Source organism: Lontra canadensis, unplaced genomic scaffold (genome assembly GCF_010015895.1).
Source record: "Lontra canadensis isolate GAN:19392208 unplaced genomic scaffold, GSC_riverotter_1.0 scaffold26, whole genome shotgun sequence".
NCBI lineage: Eukaryota > Metazoa > Chordata > Mammalia > Carnivora > Mustelidae > Lontra > Lontra canadensis.
In genome coordinates this window covers 10,674,373-10,686,516 of record NW_022631020.1, presented here as the reverse complement: position 1 = coordinate 10,686,516, position 12,144 = coordinate 10,674,373, and positions in this window count along the sequence as shown.

The following is a 12,144-nucleotide window of genomic DNA, read 5'->3' as shown; positions in this document are numbered from 1 at the left end:
GTTCTATCATTCCAGGATTCCTTCTCTTTGACCGAATGACCGAAATATAAAACCCATTTTATATTAATACTTTGAGTCTACTTTTACCAGAGCATTTTGTAAATATAATCCACTTAGATGAATTATATAATTAGATGATTACATAATTATTAATATTAATAAGAAAGCAATCTCATAACCTGAATAAGAATAAATTTTTGTGACAGCTATATTTTAGTGCTGATAAGTGTGAAATCTGCCTCTCAGAGTTGAGTACATCAGTCCAAACATAGTGTAATGTTTTGGGAGTTAGGAGCCAATTTGTTTGATTTGAAAACTACACACTTATGGGCAATTTTGTGTGGTTATAAGAGCGACGATGACAAACCTTGACCTGACCTGGTGCTTTGGCATCATCTATTGTTTCATGGCCCTGACACTAATGCATCAACTTTCCTATCTCCTAAGTGTGCACAACCATTAGGCAATGGGTAAAGAAAGGTCATGCCATGCTGTAACTGTGTAGCTTAGGCTCACACTGAAGATTTTGTCTCACATTTTGACCACTGGAGTAAGGCCTAGATGTAGATTGAGAACAGAATTGAAACTGAAGAAAATGTGGATTTTTTTTTTTTTTTACTTGCTTCAATGATAAAGGGGATTTTAAAATAACAGCTGGGTTGGAAGGTTACTCTATTACCTAAAAACTACCAAAATTTTTGAATAAAGTCTTGTTTTCCAAAAATAATTTGAAGAAACATAAAGTCTCTCCAAACATATTCAGTAAGAGATCCAAGTGGACATGTAGGTATAGTGCTTTTACGGACACCCAAGAACATCCTCGAACCTGAACTGCCATTAAGATCTGTTTTATAATCTAGAAATGTTGTGTGATTCACAGATAGTTCTCCCACTGTGGCTTTCACAGAGCAGTGACATCCATGTTTGCCACCACACATCCCCTACGTAATGTGAGAAGGAAACAGGCTCTAACTGTCACACCAACAAAGTCTATCATTCCAGATACTCTTTTTTTCAGTGTGACATTTGAGTAATTAGTTCCATTGATTTGTTTTATTCATACATAAGTCTATTTAAATTGAAAGAGCCACATGTTCACAGAGAGATAATTAATTACTTGTTAGCTGTCTTTTAAAACTTTAGCAAAGAACTGAGCAAGTTCTACATAGCCTGTCAGTTTTACTCCTCCTCCATGAACCTATTGCCTTTTGACTTATTATATATAAAATATATTTTATTACATTTGTTATTTTTATATTTATAAATTTGATGTTTCTAGTACTAGATTAATGATCCAATTGTTGTCATTAGGGAAAGCATTAATTTCATCCAGTTTCTTTTCCAAAATTTAATGTTTCCTTATTTCCCAAGTAGTTAATCATTAGTTATACATCTTTATTATAATGGAAAAATCTTATTTGAAACTCTATATTTTAAAAAAAAATTGACAGATGACCAAGTACAAAAAAGGAAATTAAAAAGAGAAAAAAATATGAAATTACCATATTACATTTTGTCACAGCAAAACTTGTGTTACAAATGACAAGACTCAGAATTTAATGCAGTAGTTTCTTAGACTTCTAAGCTCACTAATCTTCTCTTGACAGACAGCTTTATTTACATATAATTAACATACCATGAAATTCACCCTTTTAGCATCAATTCACTTGTTTCTAATACATTCACAAAGTTATACAACCATCACCACTAATTTCATAATATTTCATCACTCTCAAACAAAACCATGTAATCATTAGCAGTCATTCCCCATTTACCCTTCTTCCCAGCCACTAGCAAAAGCTAATCTGCTTTATGTCTTTATAGATTTACCTATTCTGCATATTTCATGTAAATGGAATCATATAATATGTGATTTGGAGGTCTGATTAATTTATCATAATGATTCATGTATGTTATTGTTGTAGCATGTCTACATTTCTTTTCATTGTTAAATAATATTCTATGGTATAGATATATCACATATGACTTCTTCATCAACTGAAGATGAAGAAATTACTGAAATTATAAGTAAAAGATATATTCTGAATCAACCATGGTTAGATAAAGGAGAAATAAATGTAAACATGGTTTTATTATTAAAACAGTTAATTATAAAACAACTATTGGGATGTCTGCCTGGCTCAATCAGTAGAGCATGTGACTGTTAATCTTGTAGTCATGAGTTCAATCCCCATTTTGGGCATGAAGCCTACTTAAAAAAGGAAGAAAAAAACTAAAAAATCAAAAAACAACTATTAATTTCAAGAAAAAGGATTCAGATTTCAGCCAGCATTTCTGAGCACCTAGGTATATATTTCCACAATAACTATTCAGACCTCTGTTCTTTGAATAATATAAGTCAAAGCTATCTTCAAATGTCTTTGAATTCACTGGAAAATGTGATAAAAGTTTTTCTTCTGAAGACTGGATCCTGATTTTTTTTTAAGATTTTATTTATTTATTTGACAGACAGAGATTACAAGTAGGCAGAGAGGCAGGCAGAGAGAGAGGAGGAAGCAGGCTCCCTGCCGAGCAGAGAGCCTGATTCGGGGCTCGATCCCAGGACTCTGGGATCATGACCTGAGCTGAAGGCAGAGGCTTTAACCCACTGAGCCACCCAGGCGCCCCATGGATACTGATTTTGAACATACTTTATCTTCTGTGAAATATACCAACTCAGTTTCCATACAAAATTGAATAACAAACAGAATATAATAGTTTATTGAAAATTAGAAACAGTTATGAGGAAGGGTTTATATTAAAGCCAAGAGATCCTCTTCAGATATGATATAAAACTTTACTCCATCCTATGTCATATTCCTGATATCTCACATCCACTCTTGTGTCAGGATCAACCCCAAAATTGTTGTTTTCTTTCATCAAGTTGCATTACTGTGGATCCTGCTGGCTCTATGTTCTTATAACTCCATTTTCTACCCAGGAAGTTTTTTAAAGCATTTTTCAAAACATAATAACAATTTTCATGCTAGTTTTTGTCATATCAATGTTTTCCTTATTATATATAAGATGAATAAAAGATAAAACCTGTTACATTACTTCTTGTCAAGATTCTACCCATTCTTACATGCTGAGGTAGTTTTTACCTCCTTTATGAGGCACACCTTGAGAATCTCAGAAATGTTCTTTCCAGGCATCTGGTTGGCTCAGTCAGTTAAGCAGCTGCCTTCGGCTTAGGTCATGATCACAGGGTCCTGGGATCAAGCCCAGCATCAGGCTCCCCTCTCCGTGGGGGGCCTGCTTCTCTCTCTCCTTCTGTCTGCCACTTTCCCTGCTTTTCTTTTTCTCTGTCTCTGTCAAATAAATAAATAAAATCTTTAAAAAAAAGTTTTGTTTTTTTTTTTTTCTAATTTTTTAACTCCAACAAACGTTTGTACCATCACACATCCCTATATTTTACTAAGGTCATTTCTATTTTCTATCCTCTTATGTTACAAATCTCATGAGGATAAAAGCCATAATTACCACATCCCTTGTAGCCCTCCATCTCCTGTATTTTAATTATTCTAAGCATACAGACATATCCTGAGAAAAGTATGTACAAATTGTGTGTGTATACACACACACACACACACACACACACACTAGTGTTTAAAATGTAGGAAAAGAGGTAATTTTATGTTGAAAAGAATAAAGGAGTCAGAGGTTATGAAAAACAATGTTTTTTTTTTTTTAAATGATGGTATTTTCTTAGTGTAAACTTTGCCAAGTTAAAGAATATAGGAAAGTCATTAAACTTTGGAACCTCAACTCTTCCTGTAAAAGACATAAGATAATTTTCTGTTAAATTTTGTTATTTTCTGAATTAAAATGATCAGAAACTGACCTAAAACTTTTATACCAACAAAGTGTCTTTGAGATACCCTTAGAGATCTAAGAGTATCTTAAATTCTTTATTATTATTATTTTTTAAGATTTATTTGTTTATTTGAGAAAGAAAGGAGTGCAAATGGGGGTAGAGGTGGCAGAGAGAGGGAGAAACAGACTCCCCACTGAGCTTGGGGCTTGAACTGACTCAGCGTTTGAACCCATGATGCTGAGATCATGACCTGAGCTGAAACCAAGAGTTGGTCACTTAACCAACTGACCCACCCAGGCACCCCTTGGATTATTTATTCTGCTGAATTATGTAAACTAAAAATAATATTCCTTTAGGGTATTTTCTGTGTGAAGCATTCAAAAATTCTCATTTCAAGAGGAGACCGAAGGAAGAATTAACAGTCATACAGTATTTCATACAAGCATTTATTATAATATTCTTTACATGAGTTTCTCTAATTAAAAACATATATAGTTCCAGAAAGCACATTGGTAGGCACTAGTGTTAGATGATTTTCAAAAGATGCAAAAGATACAACTCAATAAATCTAGCAACTAGCATTAAAAATCAAATAGAAAGAAGGTAAAAGTAAAAGAGACATCATTGAAAAAGATTTAAGAATGTAAATGACAAAGTATTTTGCCATACAGCTCATATTATTAAATCAGGGTTTCTTTAAACATTCAACTTTTCCCATCATTATATTTAGAATATGCATACTTGCCAATTTTGTGTATAAAAAACTAGTAGTAATGTGTTCGTTCCACACTGATAACAGATACTCTTTATGCTACACTGATATTTGTGTTAAAAAAAAAAAGTGCCAATACTGTTCATTTGTATAAATGTGCTTCAAGGACCACTGATTCCCTTTACACACCTTATAAATATCAAACCTGCCTCTGCTATGAAAGGTGATGTTTTTCTGCAGTGTCACTTTCCTTCTCCCCATGGAGTAACTGATGCCTTTACTCCACATGGGACACCCATTACGATTACTGTTGCCTAAGACAGTTGGTCCACTGCTGCTTCTCCACATTCCACCACTGTGTCCTGTTGTGTGAAGTTGTGTCTCAGTGAGTGCTCGCAGCGTTTCCCCTGCATGCTGTGCACTGGTGGTTTTCCCTCCTCACCTCACCATATCGCAGCTGTCATCCTGCTGTCATCTGTCTTCTGTGGATGTCTTCCCCAGTAGTGCTGTGTTACAACGTGCATCGCCTCATTGCTTAGGATTTGGCTGGGATCCAGGAACTTGAATTTGGCTGTCCTTATGAATGAAAGCTTTTGCCAGTGCTCTTACTCTTTGTAAGTATATTGAAATTCTACATGCAGGTCAGAGATAAATTTTATGCATGTCTGAATAAATGACTGCAAAGAAATTAAGGAAATTTACACAGAATTTTAATGTTAATTTAACTGAGTAAAAAAATAAATAAAATAAAATAAAAAGGAGTCTGTATTTGCCAGTGTTCTCCACAGAAACAGAACCAGTTAGTTCTATAAATAGAACCAATAGGAGATCATATATATTACTCATTTTAAGAAATTGCCTCACATGACTATGAATACTTCCAACTACAAATCTGTAGTGTGAGCCAGTACGTTTGAGATGCAGGAGAGTGGATGGTACCAAAAAGGTCTGAAGGTCGTTTTCTAGAAAATTCCCTCTTGCTCAGGAGGCTTTTTGTTCTCTTCAGGCCTTCAACTGATTGAATGAGGCCCACTCACATGTAAAACAATCTCCTCTACTCCAAGTTCACTGAGTTAAATGTTAACCTCAACTGAAAATGCCCTCTAAGTGGACACATAACATCAGCCATCAGAGTCTATATCATATTATATTAATTTTTCAATAAATCCTTTCACTTTAGATAAATCGTTTTACTAATTATATAAAGTAGTTAGCTCTTTCAGCTTGGTTATCTATATTACTTTCAATTTCAAAATTGCTATGAAAAACTGGTCTGAGGCTTTGATTTAAACAATATCATATTGTCAACCTTTATAACTGATATAATTAATGTTGAGATTAGCAAACATCGTGTTAATATGTCCTTTCACACAAATATTTTTTCTGCTTTGATTTTAACTGAAGAACAAAGAAGTCAATATATTACATTAGAATTAATATACATTTAAACAAAATTTAGAGATTTAATAAGTATTCAATTTATGAGCACAGAAAAAATAAACATTATCAGACTTCCATCTGGTTTAGGAATTTATTTATTTATATTAAAATACATATAAAATTAAGAAAGTTGCTGTCAGAAATAAAAAATAAAAATTTGCAAAATTACATGGAGCTTAGCTCAAACTGAATGCATGAATTATGTTGTGCTTTGAAGTAAAGACTATTACATTCTTGGAGAGCCTGTGTCCTAGGAAGGAAACAGATCTTGACAAACAAAGGAACACAAAGGGAAAGTTCTAAGAAGTAAGAACAATAAAGAAAAACTGAAAATAGAGGGACAAAAAAATTGTGAATCTCTGTAAACTCAGAAATATTTGTTGAGCACTTAGAATATAAAGTACATCTTTAGGGTAAGCACCCTCCCCCCCCAAAAAAAACCTCATCTTTTTTAAAAGTAACATAAGCATATGCATCAAATATTGTAAAACAGAAACGTAACCAAAATACCTTGGGATATAAAGAAAAAAAATTTAAGAAAGGTAGTGTATTTTAGACATGCTTACATAATTTTAATTGTTGATTATTCAGTCGCTTTTTTTGAGGGGAATTCTATGTAGAGTGTTTATTTCTTTTAATACACATTCACAATCCAGTTAGATAGTCTTTCTAAATAATAAATGAATTCAATCAGAGATTGCATGTAGTCAAAGACATATACGAACAAACTTCATGTTAGCATCCCAGCAGTAAGCATTGCCTTTAAGACAGGAAATTTTTATTACACTTCATTTGACTTGCGGGGACAAAAAGCTGAGTTAAGAAAAACACTGTTATTTGTCATATGCATGTTTCAGGGGATGTATGAGGCAAAAGAGCTTCTTATTTCTTCTTTTGTAAGAATGAAGATGTAGAAATATGCATGGCATACTGAAAAGTCAGTTGTGCAAGAGGGAGCAAGTGTCTTACATTCTGCATAATTTTCTCTGATCTTCTAGTTTTGACATTAATTTGGTGCCACAGTTAAAAGTTGCTCTTCCTCACCCAGACAGCAAGGTGTGTGAATTTTGTGCTTCCAAACAGTCAAAGCCATCTAGGGAAATTTACAAGTAGAAGTGATCATTCATTCACTCAACATATTACTTATAGATATGTCAGAAGTTCTGTTCAAACCAGAGGATGCCAAGATAGTAACTCTTCACAGATCCTGCAAGACTTGTCAAAGAGGCTCACGGGAACCACTTTTTTTTTTTTTTTTTAAGATTTATTTATTTTAGAGAGAGAGAGGGAGAACAAGCACAAGTGGGAGGGAAAGATGGGGAGGAAGAGGAATTCAAGCATTCTCTATACTGATCATGAGCCCGACACGGGGCTTAATCTCACAACCCTGAAAATTGGGCCTGAGCCAAATTTCACCCAGGTGCCCTGGGAACCACTTTTTAAATTAGCAGACAGAGCTTCCTTCTCTTTGGGACACATTAACCCGAACCAACATACCCGAGTTCTGAAATCAGCCGGCAGGGAAATACTGGCAACCGTACGTACATTTTGCTTCTTTCAAAGAAACATTTCCCAAAGCATGACCTTTTTTTTCAGTTAAAACACAAGGGAGAAATCATTTTGAAACACCATTATGTAGCATTTTGTGAATTGGAACCTCAAAATCTTTGCATCACTTTTCTATTTAGACCACTGCACTACTTAATAATAACATAAATTCTATTGTTTTTGAATGTAGAACATAAATATTAAAAATGTATGATTTGATATTTTAAAAGTACACTTAAGTCATTGTTAAGCACAATTAAGTCATTGCTCATCTTCCAATGTATCATTTAACTGAAGGAGCTAATAAATTGCACAGGCATTGCACAGATAAAATTTATACCTCTGTATGTTTTATTTATTTATTTTATTTCATTTTTATTTTTTGGGGGGCAGAAGGAGAGATAGAAACAGAATCTAAGACAGGCTCCACATCCAGTGTGGAGCCTGACCCTGGGCTCAATCTCACAACGCTGAAGTCATGACCTGAGCTGAAATCAAGAGTCAGAGGCTTAACTAACTGAGCCACCCAGGCACCTCACTTTATATATTTTGTTAAGGAAATATATAGATTTTCTGCATATTAGTTTAACAGAACTTGAATCAACCTGAGCTGTTGTATCTTATTTCAATTAAATATGCATCTATTTTACAAAATGCACTCTTGCAGATTTTTCTCTACAAAAGTGTTTTGATGGTATTTTGTTAATTTATTGGTGAATATGTAGCCTTAACAAATATGGTCAGTGGAAAAAAAAATTAAAACCTCTTTTGTTTAACAACCCATGCACTGTTCATTATGTACTGTAATCCCATAGTTTCGATTGATGGTATGTTTATTTATTTCACATTTATGCACGTTTTGGTTTTAAAAAAGAGTATATTGGATCTCTTGATAGCATTCTATTTTATTTTCATTATATCATGTAGAATGTGGCTCTATTTTGTGTCTTGAGGGTTAACCATTTAATTTTGTCTATCAAATGATGATGCTACTTTTATGACTTATTAAAGCCATATATGATATATTTGATTATTGTATCTTTCTCCATTTCTTCCTCTAGAATGATTTAGTTGAGGTTACATTTAATTTTCACTGACCTGTGAAAACGTATATGTAGCTATTATTGACATAAGTATATGACATTAACATTTCAGTTTAATATTACAGTTATGAAAATATTTCTTAATGTATGAAATTCTGTTAAATAAGTATGATGGACCTTGACACATTACAGAATGTTTATAAAAAATAAATGTTTGATATTCTAAAATGTTAAACTTTTTAGAATATATACACCCTTTGAGTCTCATTGTCTAACTGCTGATATTTTAACTGCTTAGATGTACTTACTTAATTATAATTAATAAGTTGTATGCTCATTTTTTCTAATATTCATACAACTTAGGGAAGATCTAGAGAAGCAAAAATGACCATTCATGAACACTATTGAGAAAGTTAAGAGCCAAAGGGTCTGGGAAAATGCACGCTATAAAATCTCTATAGAACCAATAAATGGGTAAATTAATCTTTAAATAACATATTATCTTGGTAGCAAACTGGCATCTGGATCAGGTGCAGAATGGAGGCCCCCCGCTTCTCTCCATTAGTACACTAAATTAGCAATCAAGTACCTCATTGTGGAATCCACCGCTGTTTCCAAACAGAGAATGCCAGCATCCGATGTCAGGGTTGCTAAGTGCCTGATTACACTAAGACAATGATGGGCTGCCAAGCTCCCCTCTACTGGAGCTTTTACACTAAAGCCAAGAGACATTTGGTATGCAGAGCAGAACATAGTCAAACATGGATAATTGAAAGATTTAAATTAGGTTGTTTCTGTGTGATCCCTTTTTCTTGCAATCACATCCTTCGATTTTCCCTGGCCTTGGAAAGGGTCTGTTTGGATCTGCATTTTTTTTTTTTTTTTTTTTTTAGGAAAAGATCTAAAGATCCACTGAAACAACCAATTGTGTATCTTTGTGCTTGTTCTTTCTTCCTCTGTCCTAATGGGGTTTTAAGATTTATGCATATTCAATGATATTTAATACAGTTGCTATAACCTCTAAGCATTCCTTGCAGTAATTAAGGACTTAGCAATCACTTTTCCAAAACTGAGTGGATGTTCTCGGTGAAAATTTACCCCAAAGCTTTTTCTAAACAAGAACTCCATACACTGGACCACCATTCTCACCGGGAACAAGACCTCATTGTGAGTTGTCATTGCTGGCTCCTTGAAAATAGACAACTTGACTCATAATAAAATGAAGGGTAATCACTTCCAAAATTATCTGACATGCCTATAATGTTTGATTACTAAACAAAAGAGTTCCTCAGTTGTTCCCTAACTTGCTTAGAGCTCTGTCTCCTCAAACTGTTTCCTTGTTGTTCTATCTTGAATTCTACACTTAGCCAATATAATAATCCATAAAAACACATTAGGATCTCACATTTATATAATCAGTCCAGACTTTAGTCTTTTACTTATATATCCAACTTCATGCTGCCATTTCTATCAGGAATATTGTGGTTATTGCTCCAATTAAAGTGGCTACTGATGAGGGAAACAAAGGCAGAAGAAAAATTATTAAATTTCCTTACTCTCTACAGCCCAGTGCTTGAAGAGTGACACTCCTCTAGGGACTCAACTGCTTAGATGTTAATACTTTAAGGGAAAAAGGCACTCCTAGCCTAACACTCTCCACCCCAATCCTGTAAGTCTGCTTTAATGTACAAAAATTCCTTTGGAAATATCCTTTATCTCTAAACCTCCCGAGCACATGGCCCAATTAGATGGTAATAAATGACCTTTTCCCAATAACAGCTAGCTCCCTCAAGCTCCTGGAAATCTTGTTTCCAAAATTCCTTAGAGACTTATGCTATCTCTAACCCCCTCCCAACTTGAAAGTATATAATGGGCCACTCCTCATGACCCCATTCCAGCTCTTTCTGCCCATGGGTTCTGTCCCCGTGCTTTAATAAAATCACCTTTTGCACCAAAGACATCTCAAGAATTCTCTGTTGTCTGTTGGCTTTGAACCCTAGCATTGTCTTTTCTACATCAGCTACTACAGAGTTCATTGCTCTGGTAATGGCATTACCAAGTTAGAAATTTGTCAATGAATACTTCCTGCAGTATATTGCATGCATTCAGATCTTCAGCTGGTCTTGCACTCTAACTGCCTTGTGCGTCTCCAGTTTTGTCACATTAAAGATATATGGGGTATTCCCTTAAACAGTTTTCCAACAACTATAGGACAAAGATAAAACTCCTGTAAGAAGACATTGATAATCCTGCTTATATTATAAAATTCATTTTCTATCTTCCCCTACCTGATACTTTATGAACCAGCCGACTAGATTTCATGTAGTTTCCACACAAACCATGTTCTCTTGTGCAACGTTATTCATTTATTTATTGTATCGGAAAATACTAATTAACCCTTATATAGAGCTTCACTCAGCCCTTGCTTAGGCTCCCTTTATTTCCTAGAAGATGTTGCCCCCCTATTCCAGCTGACTAATACAGATTCTTTCTAAGTGTTGTGATGGTTAATTTTATGTGTCAACTTGAATCATTCAAGGGGGTGCCCATGTTAAATATTATTTCTGGATATATCCCCAAGGGTGTTTCTGAATGAGATTAGCATTTGAATCAGTGAAATCAGTAAAGTAGGTGTCTTCCCCAGTGTGAGTGGGTGCAATCCACTGAGTGCCTTAAGAGAGCAAAAGGTAGTTAAGAAGGAATTTTTCTCCTCTTAACTTCCGGCTTACCTACTTGAACTCCTTTAATGGTCTTCTCCAGGCCTTGGACTGAGATTTACACTGTTGGCACCCCTGGGCCTCAGGCCTTCGGACTTGAACTGTATCAGTGGCTTTCCTGGGTCTCTAGCTTGAAGTCAGGAGATCATGCAAATTCTCGGTGACCTCATTATGTGTGCAAATTCCTCATAAAAATATTGATCTGTATCTCTGGAAGACTTTGACTAATAAAAATTACATTACATCATTTAGAAAGTTAACCTAAATCATTTCAAAGTTTCATTTCCCACATTTTGACTTATAGATCTACAACTATCTTTAACTCTCTTGTGCCTCTTTCTTGGTTGTAGGATGAACCAGATGCAGCAACTTATCTTTCACTTCATAAGGGATATTTTGACATGCCCTACACATCAGTAAAAATAATGATTTTTTTTACTAAGATTCCATTAATATTTTTAAGATTTTATTTATTTGTTTGAGAGAAAGAGAGAGAGAGAGGGTATGAGTGCAGGGAAGGACAGGTGGAGAACCAGACTCCCTGCTGAGCAGACTCCCAAGACACAGTGCTATATCCCAGGACCCTGGGATCATGACCAGAGCCTAAGGCAGACACTTGACTGACTGAGCCATCCAGGCACCTCAGATTGAGTTATTTTTTTTTTGAAAATCTTTTCAAACATATTTCAAATATATATATATATATATATATATATATATATATATATATAATTCAAACTGAACATATTACACAGGCTTGGAAAATTTAGAATCTGTATTTAAGAAAAAACTCATGTATTAAACGTCTCTAGCTATATATTGGGGAAAAACGACTAGAAATTTAAATAAAACAAATTTGAGATGTTA